At 43.4% G+C, this 9,214-nt stretch overlaps 1 long non-coding RNA gene across 1 annotated transcript; it reads left to right on the forward strand.

Moving 5' to 3' along the window:
• Positions 1–3,419: 3,419 nt before the first annotated feature.
• On the forward strand, positions 3,420–8,687 carry LOC310843948. The gene is made up of 3 exons (XR_014563814.1): positions 3,420–3,793; positions 4,534–4,606; positions 8,086–8,687. It is a non-coding gene; the product is annotated as an uncharacterized lncRNA (long non-coding RNA).
• Positions 8,688–9,214: the final 527 nt, after the last annotated feature.

Consider the following 9,214-nt stretch of genomic DNA (forward strand, 5'->3'; position numbering starts at 1 on the left):
CATCACTGAACACTGAGATATGAAATTTGGTAGGTCCATTCAGAGCACAATTCTTCACCTGTAGGTCTGCTCTGATCAATCACAGCAGCTTCCAGATGGGGTTGGATGTCAGGGTCAGGGAAGGAACAGAAAGAAGCTGTGTCCTTACCATGTCAGGATACTCAAAGGCATGTACTCTGGCTGGTGGTCAACACCAAATCTTGTACATACTTTTTCCATACAATTAAATAGTCAAAAATCTCCAAACAAAAACCTAAAGTCAGATGGTAGGAAACACATTCACTTCTCTTACCCTACACTTTGGTTGCTACAAAGCTGGTTGGATGTGAAGAGCTAAGTGCTGGAATTAAAAAGAAAAATTAGTTCTTTAAACAATGATAAGTTGTAACAATCCCAATAAGGAAATATACGATACAGCTATGCGATTTACTGAATTAATAATACTGCATACTGAGAGGAAAAAAGATGTGTTGTCTGTATTTGCATAGGGCCCATGGTCTGAATAAAAACAATTGCACTCTATTTATTTCAGAAAAGAAGATAGAATGTCACCTTGTGGACATAGCTCAGTTGGTTAGAGAATAGTGTTGATAACGCCAAGGTTGCTGGTTTGATTCCCATATGGGACAGCCGCATATTCCTTCATTACAGGGAGTTGGACTAGATCAGCCTTTCTCAACCTGTGGGTCCCCAGATGTTGTTGGACTACAACTCCCATCACCCCTAGCTAGCAAGGCCAGAGTTCAGGGATGATGGGAGTTGTAGTCCAACAACATCTGGGGACCCACAGGTTGAGAACTGCCGGACTAGATGATTCTCAGGGTCCCTTCCAACTCTACAGCTCTATTATTCAAAATATTAATCCAAGCACTCACATAGACCTGTGGTACCTGCTGTTCGTGAGCTGCTATATTTGTATATGAAATAAAATTTGACCAAATGGCAAAGAAGCAATTTTGAGCACTTTGACCCCGCCACATTTATCTTACGTTATTTTTTTTTCCTTCAAGAAGGGCAATTTGTGAAGTCTGGGAACACCAGTGATCCAGATTATTGACATCAGAAGTCTTTCAAAAGTTGACCGTTGTGGCCTGGGCCATCATCGGAAGATGTGAGATCAGGTCCTTGTTATTCAGGTCTCGATGCGAAACAACAAACATATCCAAAAGGGCCCAACAATCCTATTAATGCAAACAGCATGGAAACATAATTCAGATATATATAAAGGCACCGAGTAGAAAAGACATTTAATCATTATGCTGCTGGCATTTTATGAGGCGTTATCAATTAACCGCTGAAATTTAACAAGCGCTTTAGGTCAGAATCATATCCTTTTGGAATAAAAAATATATCTTCACGCCGAGTTTTCCAAGAAAGGCTGCAGACATAATTGGTTACAGGACATGTAACAATCTAATTGCAAGTCTTGTCTCTGCTGCCACGGTAGAATCAGAAGGGGCTTATCATTTAGAAATCCTTTACAGAGCATCATTTTCTTCTCCTCCAGAGCTGTTAAAATTACATGTTCTGTCTCTCTCTCTCTCTCTCTCGCTCTCTCTCTCTCTGTGTGTGTGTGTTTGGCTCCATTACAGCAAGCTCTGCTCAGTTGTGTCATGAGGTTTCTTGTCATAAATATCAATCTCTCTAACTGCACCAAGCCAGCTTTTAGGACAAGACTCTTTTTTTAAAAAAGACATCCTTACTAAGGCTTCAAGAAGTTTAACATGTGGTGATGGTATCAAGGGAAGCTTCCAAAAATATGATTCCTGTGAAATATTCTGGAAACTTCCTCCAAGGTCATCGCTGCAGGTTAGCTCAGTGGTGAAGAACCTCTAGGATAATTAGGTCCACCAGACCTCCACATTTGGTCCACATTTAAGCCAAGCCACACCTCCCTGCTTGACACATGACATCAGGTGTGGGGCAGGTAAAAAAAAAACCTCTGGGTCTGTTAATTGTTGGCTCTTCACAAGCCCCCTTCAAAGCACTGGGCAAAATAACACCTTGAGAGGGGCTTCTGAAGACATCTTTCCAAAGGCTTGTCAAGACTACCTATTTCCCTCATCCTGCATATATCGCCCTATCAAATATTGAATCATTATGTGAAGTTCCGTGGTTCTTCTTTGATATGTTCTAAAAAGGGGTCCCTGAAGCTGCAGGCTGTTGTGGAAGGCTGGCATGGGGACAGACAGGTACAGGGCTCATCAGAAGCTTTTGCCGATGGGTTGTTTTTCTGCTGAAAATTGCCCTCCACCTCGCTTGCTGTGAAAATGTTATGGGCGTTGTATATTTTCCCTAAGGTAAAGGTACCCCTGACTGTTAAGTCCAGTCGCGGATGACTCTGGGGTTGTGGCACTCATCTTGCTTTATTTGCCGAGGGAGCCGGTGTTCAGCTTCCGAGTCATGTGGCCAGCATGACTAAGCCGCTTCTGGCGAACCAGAGCAGCGCATGGAAACGCCATTTACCTTCCCGCCGGAGCGGTAGCTATTTATCTACTTGCACTTTGACGTGCTTTCAAACTGCTAGGTTGGCAGGAGCAGAGACCGAACAACGGGAGCTCACCCCGTTGAGGGGATTTGAACCACCGACCTTCTGATTGGCAAGCCCTAGGCTCTGTGGTTTAGACCACAGCGCCACCCTTGTCCCATATTTTCCCTGGTAGAGAAAGAGACAGGGATGAGGAAAATTATCCCTGTATATATACACCAGCTGCCTAATATTGTAGTTTATTGGGCGAAGTATTCTATTATTATTATTATTATTATTATTATTATTATTATTATTATTCCCTTCATCACAAGATCTCAGGGCAGTTAAAATAGAAACAATAAGCCCCCTCACACAAAACACATTTAAAAGGCTGTAGAATGTTAATCAGCCAAACCGCCAGGTTGAAGAGGAATGTTTTCACCTGGCGCCTAAAGATGTATAATGAAGGCATCAGGCAAACCTCCCTGGGGAGAGGATTACACAAAATTAAGTTGGCATAGGTCCTCGCTTATAGATGTTGTGAACTGCAGGTCTCAGTGAGGGTCCATTCAAGTGGTTTGATGCAAGGATACCAAAAAGATGTATATAAAAAAAAGCCAGAATGGCCAGTTCTAGTGATTTATTAAAGAAAGGTGAACATTTACAATGCAGCGAGCAGAGCCTCACTGCCTTTACAGACGCAGGATGGGTACCGCAGCAGTGAGAGGTCATTGTGACTTGACCACTCCCAAGCAAAAGCGTATACATCCTTTATGCACAACGCAGCATGCATCAGCTTACCCACAGCCTCCCAGCATACCTAGGAGGTAAACCAACCAAAGTTTTTTCCCTCTCTGGGCCTAGAGCCCAACATCCCAAGGCCAAGAGATAAGCATAGCATCAAAACAAGCCAATTAGCATATATCAAAGCAAGTGAAAATATAATTTATGAGCTCATTCTTGCCACAATTGCCAGTTAGTTTTTGAGGTTGTATCGGCCACCAAGATGGCGTTGGCCAGCCTTCTGGAACATTCCACCTTTGGTTCGACACAATAGAACATAGTCATCTGTGTGTGTTTGTGTGTCTCCCTAACAGTGACTGTGATGTCACAAAGTGAGAGCATTTCTATCTAGCCAGACTTTTAACTTGCAATAACAATTGTATGTGGGTTTTATCTGCTTGGCCTAAACCAGGGATTGCCAGTCTGTGACCTTCCAGACACGATGAAGTTTGCCCTTTTATCTATTTATTTTATTTATTAAATTTATATAATGCCCTTCGTCTAAAGATCATGGGGCAGTTTGCAGCATAAAAAGACAAAGTGAGAATACAAAATACATACCAAACCAACCAACCAACCAACCAACCAATAACCTTGCCTTTCACAAGCACATTGAAAAGGTCATATATTGTTTAATCAGTCATAGGCTTGGTTGTAGAGGAATGTTTTCTCCTGGTGCCTAAAGATATGTAACGAAGGTACCAGACGAGCCTCCCTAGGGAAAGCTTTCCACAAGCGGGGAGCCACTGCAGAAAAGGCCCTTCATGTTGCCACGCTCCGGACCTCTCATGGAGGAGGCACGTGAAGAAGGGCCTCAGATGATTATTGCAGGGTCCAGGAAGGTTTATATGGGGAGAGGCAGTAAGCTAGTTTCTACACACTCTCACACTCTTCCATCTAGACAAGCTAGAGATGTTATTAGAGCTCAAGGGCACATCCCAGCCAGAAAAAAAAAAAACCCCACTCAATGGGGGTGTGAAGCAAGGATTGTGAGTGGCCTTGGGAGAGGTGGTGTGGCTGGAGAAGGGATCTGGCATGAATTTCTGCCACAAAAAAGCACAAACAAAGTGGGAAAACTCAGTATCTGAATCTGTGGTATGTGTAGCAAGGCTTGGGCATAATTCTTTATGTTTGGATAAGTGAATTCTTGCATAGTGAACAGGCGGATAGTGGGGGCTGTGTGTATATGGAATTTAGTAGCTGTAAAGTGCAGTTGCAGTTAATGTCACTAATTGATGCTAATGATAACAGTCATGTAAGATGTACCAAATCAATCCCAGGGTTTCTGTCTGCTCCTTCCTGCACAGCACCCGCAACAAAACATCACACGTTCCTCTGTGACAAGTCACCAAGGTAGGAACTGATTACCGTATTTTTCGCTCTATAGGATGCACCCGACCATAGGACGCACCTTGTTTTAGAGGGGGAGAGCAAGGCTGTATTAGTTGGAGACAAAGAGCCACAGTGGATCTTGCCTGCAGTTCTGACAACAACTCAGAGCTGTCTATACCTAGCTCATCTCAGATACACACCACATTATTCAGCTTGCTTTGGAAAAATAATTTTGTTAAATTATGTAGCTAATAAACAAGAGAAGCCCATTTGCAGAATGATAAACAGAATTCTCTCTTCCTTAAAAAGTGAATAATTCCTCCCCTAGAAAATAATCATTGCACACCAGAAACTCTAAATTTGATTAATAGTGTCTATTATATATTGATGGGGGGAATAATTACATATTAGTCCTGCATTCTGATTACCTGCGGAAGGTTCCACTTGTAATATAATTAAGAGCAGCTCCACTGGCGTTGTGGGCGGCTGGCTGTGTGTATACACATTCCCCCTGCTGATGGAAAGTCGAGGCATTAATGAAGAAGGCCACGTTTTAATTCCTGCGCTTCCAATGCAAGGGAATTATTGTGATTGCCCTACTTATTTATTTTATTAATGTAGCAGTGCCTTGAGTTCCTGGATAGACAGGAAATAGCTTTGCCTTGCAGATATTGATTGGACATGGAGAGTGGCTTCTCCAGAAGCCATTTGCAAGACAAAGGCGAATCACTGAGTTACTCCATAAGGAAAAAATCCAAAGTCCACAAGTGGGCAATGCCTTTATTGGGACTAGGTTTGGGGGAGAAATTGAGTTTGGATAGCACTTTAAGGCAAATAGACCAGATTTGTACTTCCTCAATTAATAGGTGAACCAAAACCCAGCTAGCCTTAAAAATCCACAGTTCTCTGAATTTTGGGATTAAGGGAGCAATCCTGTGTACAGGAAGCTGGCGTAAAGTGTTGTTGTTTAGTCGTTTAGTTGTGTCCGACTCTTTGTGACCCCATGGACCAGAGCACACCGCCAGGCACTCCTGTCTTCCACTGCCTCCTGAAGTTTGGTCAAACTCATGCAGGTAGCTTCAAGAACACTGTCCAACCATCTCGTCCTCTGTCGTCCCCTTCTCCTTGTGCCCTCCATCTTTCCCAACATCAGGGTATTTTCCAGGGAGTCTTCTCTTCTCATGAGGTGGCCAAAGTATTGGAGCCTCAGCTTCACGATCTGTCCTTCCAGTGAGCGTAAAGTAAGTCGGTGTAAATTAAGCCAATGTAAAGTTACATCAGATCTGATCCCTGTTCAGCAGCGGGACTGCTTCTGCTTTGCCTAAACCTGGCAAAAGGAAAACAAGCCTTTAAAAGAGTCTCTATGCTAGGTTGCCAGGTCATATGGCTTAGGTGCCCGTGGGGCTTGCCCGCCTAAAATGGTAGCAGCTTTGAGTTAAGGGGAAGCCTTTCAATGAAGGTTTATACAGGCTGTGTATCCACATTTTATTCACTCTTTAAAACACACATTTTTAGCCTTTGTGGTTCCATAGCCAGCTTGGAAATGCATTAGCGAAGTGTATAAGAATTGCCTTACTAGGTCAGACCAAGGTCAACATAGTCTAAGCATTCTGTTTCCAATTTAAAATATCATCTAAGGGTCAAACTGAATGAGGCAAAAGAACGTAAGCAGGCGGCTTGCTGGATCAAATCCATGGGCCATCTAAATAATAGACTATAGACAAAATACAAACAGGCAAATCTTGGGTCCGGATGGCATTCTACCAGAGAGCTCTCAAAGAACTCAGATGTGACATTGCTGATCTTGTAACAAAAATATGTAACTTGTCCCTCAGATCAGCCTCTATACCTGAGGACTGGGAAGTAGCTAATGTATCACCCATTTTTAAAAAGGGATCTGGGGGATCCTGGATAGTACAGGCAGCTTAACGTCTGTCCTGGGAAAATAGGTGCGAAGTATTATTCAATGACAAACCTAGACAGCATCTTAAAAAGCAGAGACATCACCTTGCCAACAAAGGCCTGTATAGTTAAAGCTATGGTTTTCCCAGTAGTGATGTATGGAAGTGAGAGCTGGACCATAAAGAAGGCTGATCAACGAAGAATGGATGCATTTGAATTGTGGTGCTGGAGGAGACTCTTGAGAGTCCCATGAACTGCAAAAAGATCAAACCTATCCATTCTGAAGGAAATCAGCCCTGGGTGCTCACTGGAAGGACAGATCGTGAAGCTGAGGCTCCAATACTTTGGCCACCTCATGAGAAGAGAAGACTCCCTGGAAAAGACCCTGATGTTGGGAAAGATGGAGGGCACAAGGAGAAGGGGACGACAGAGGACGAGATGGTTGGACAGTGTTCTCAAAGCTACCAGTGTGAGTTTGACCAAACTGCGGGAGGCAGTGGAAGACAGGAGTGCCTGGCGGTGTGCTCTGCTCCATGGGGTCACGACTAAACGTCTAAACACCACCACCACCACCAACAACAACAACAACATTGTTCAAGATAAAATAGCCATGCATATAGAAGAACAAGCCCTTGCTGAAGCCGAGTCAGCATGGCTTCTGAAAGGGCAAGTCTTGTCTCACAAACCTATTAGCATTCATCGAGAGTGACACCAAGTGTATAGATAGAGGTTGACAGAGAACCCTTGAACTTTCTAAAAGCTTTCAACAAACTACCTCACCAAAGACTCCTGAGTAAGCTTAGCAGTAAAGGAATAAGAGGAGAGGTCCTTTTGTGGATCAGGAACTGGGTAAGTTGCAGAAAGCAAAAAGTAGGAATAAATGGGCAGTTCTCTGAATGGAGAGATATCATAGAGTTGGAAGGGACCCTGAGGATCATAGAGTCCAAGCCTCTGCAATGCAAGAATATGCTGCTGTGCCCTGCGACGGCGTGAGTTCCTGTTGCTTGGTCCCTGCTCCTGCCCACCTAGCGGTTCGAAAGCACATCAAAGTGCAAGTAGATAAATAGGTACCACTCCGGTGAGAAGGTAAACAGTGTTTCCGTGTGCTGCTCTGGTTTGCCAGAAGCAGCTTAGTCATGCTGGCCACATGACCCAGAAGCTGTCTGAGGACAAACACTGGCTCCTTGGCCAGTAAAGTGAGATGAGTGCCACAATCCCAGAGTTGTTTGCGACTGGACCTAACAGTCAGGGGTACCTTTACCTTTAAACTGGTTAGGAGTGAACAGTGAAGTGGCCAAGTGATAGTAAATGGTTCAGGGTTGTTAAAACAAACATAGATTGTGAAGCGCTCCCAAAGGACCTCTGCAAAGCGAGTTGATAGATGGTTAAATGACAAATGCGATTCAGCATCAACAAGTGCACCGTGATGCATGCCAGGACCAAAAGACTTTAATTTCACATATATGCTCATGGAGTCTGACTCGGCGGCGACTGACCAGGAACGAGATCTTGGTGGTCTGCATCACAGCAGTTAAAACGGTAGCTGCTGGTTGCCAAGTCAGGCAGAGTTGTCTAATTAATTTTGCCTCAATTTCCAGAAAGGAAATGATATTGCAGAAGGAGACAGCTACAGGGCAGGATCCAGTAATGAGGGTCAAGATGCAACGAGCCCCTTGAGCAGTAAAAGCCCTTCTACAGGCATACAAGGACCAGAGTAACAGCAGCAGCAGCAGCAGCAGCTCAAAATACCCAGGTTAAAAAGCCGGTTTTTAAGAGGAACATGTCTGCTACTGCACCACACTCTGGCGCTGTCAAGTGTGTGAGTGTGTGGGATTTGAGGAGCTGCCTTCTCTGAAGGTCAGTGGCAAGTGACAAACTTCATCCAGGGGAAAGGAGAACAAGACAGGACATGTTATAAATACAGTGGTACCTTGGTTTCAATGCTTTGATTCTCAAACTCCAAAAACTTGGAAGTGTGTGTTCCGGTTTTACTCATGGTCGGCGATAAACTTCATTTCATTTGTCTTTGTTTGCGATTATTGTACGCATTTTGTTTCTTATAATATTGATCGTAACGATAAGGGTTTGTAACCAATGTGAGTCCTGCTCGGAGTAGACCCATTGAAATGACTAGACATAACTAACTTGTGTCCATTAATTTTAGTCTACACTTGAGCAGAACTTGCATGCATTCAACTCATTGTTAGTTATACAAATCTACGTTTCATTATAAATTTATCTATTTTTTAAAAAAGCAGATGGTTATTAAGATTCTTGGAGTGAATAAGAACATGGAAGAGCAGAGAGAGAGTGAAGACAGGAAGCAAACCGGTGCAAGAATCTCTTTAGCATCCTTTAGCAAAGCTGCATGCCAAAGGTTATGACAGCTTCTTGGTGTAGAGATTTTATGGGAAGTCTATTGATGGATACCTGTTTCTCCCATTTCAAAGACCAGAGTGGATGAAGAATAATTTCGAGGGACTGTATGGGAGGAAAGGCTTTAATCCATTACTAATTAAGGCAAAAGAGAAAATAAGGGTAGCTACCATGAAAGAGGGCCAGCTGCGATGTACCACATAGTATGCAAGGAATCCAACTAGACTTTTGACTTCTTTTTATTTGAGATCTGGCCAAGCACTGAGAGAACAGATTGGAATGCCAAATGATGGGAATATGAGTTCTAATTGTTTGTGCAAATGTCACTTTTCAAGATTCCTGTTTTTTAAA

This window comes from Podarcis gaigeae, assembly GCF_964106915.1.
Source record: "Podarcis gaigeae genome assembly, chromosome: 4".
Lineage (NCBI taxonomy): Eukaryota > Metazoa > Chordata > Lepidosauria > Squamata > Lacertidae > Podarcis > Podarcis gaigeae.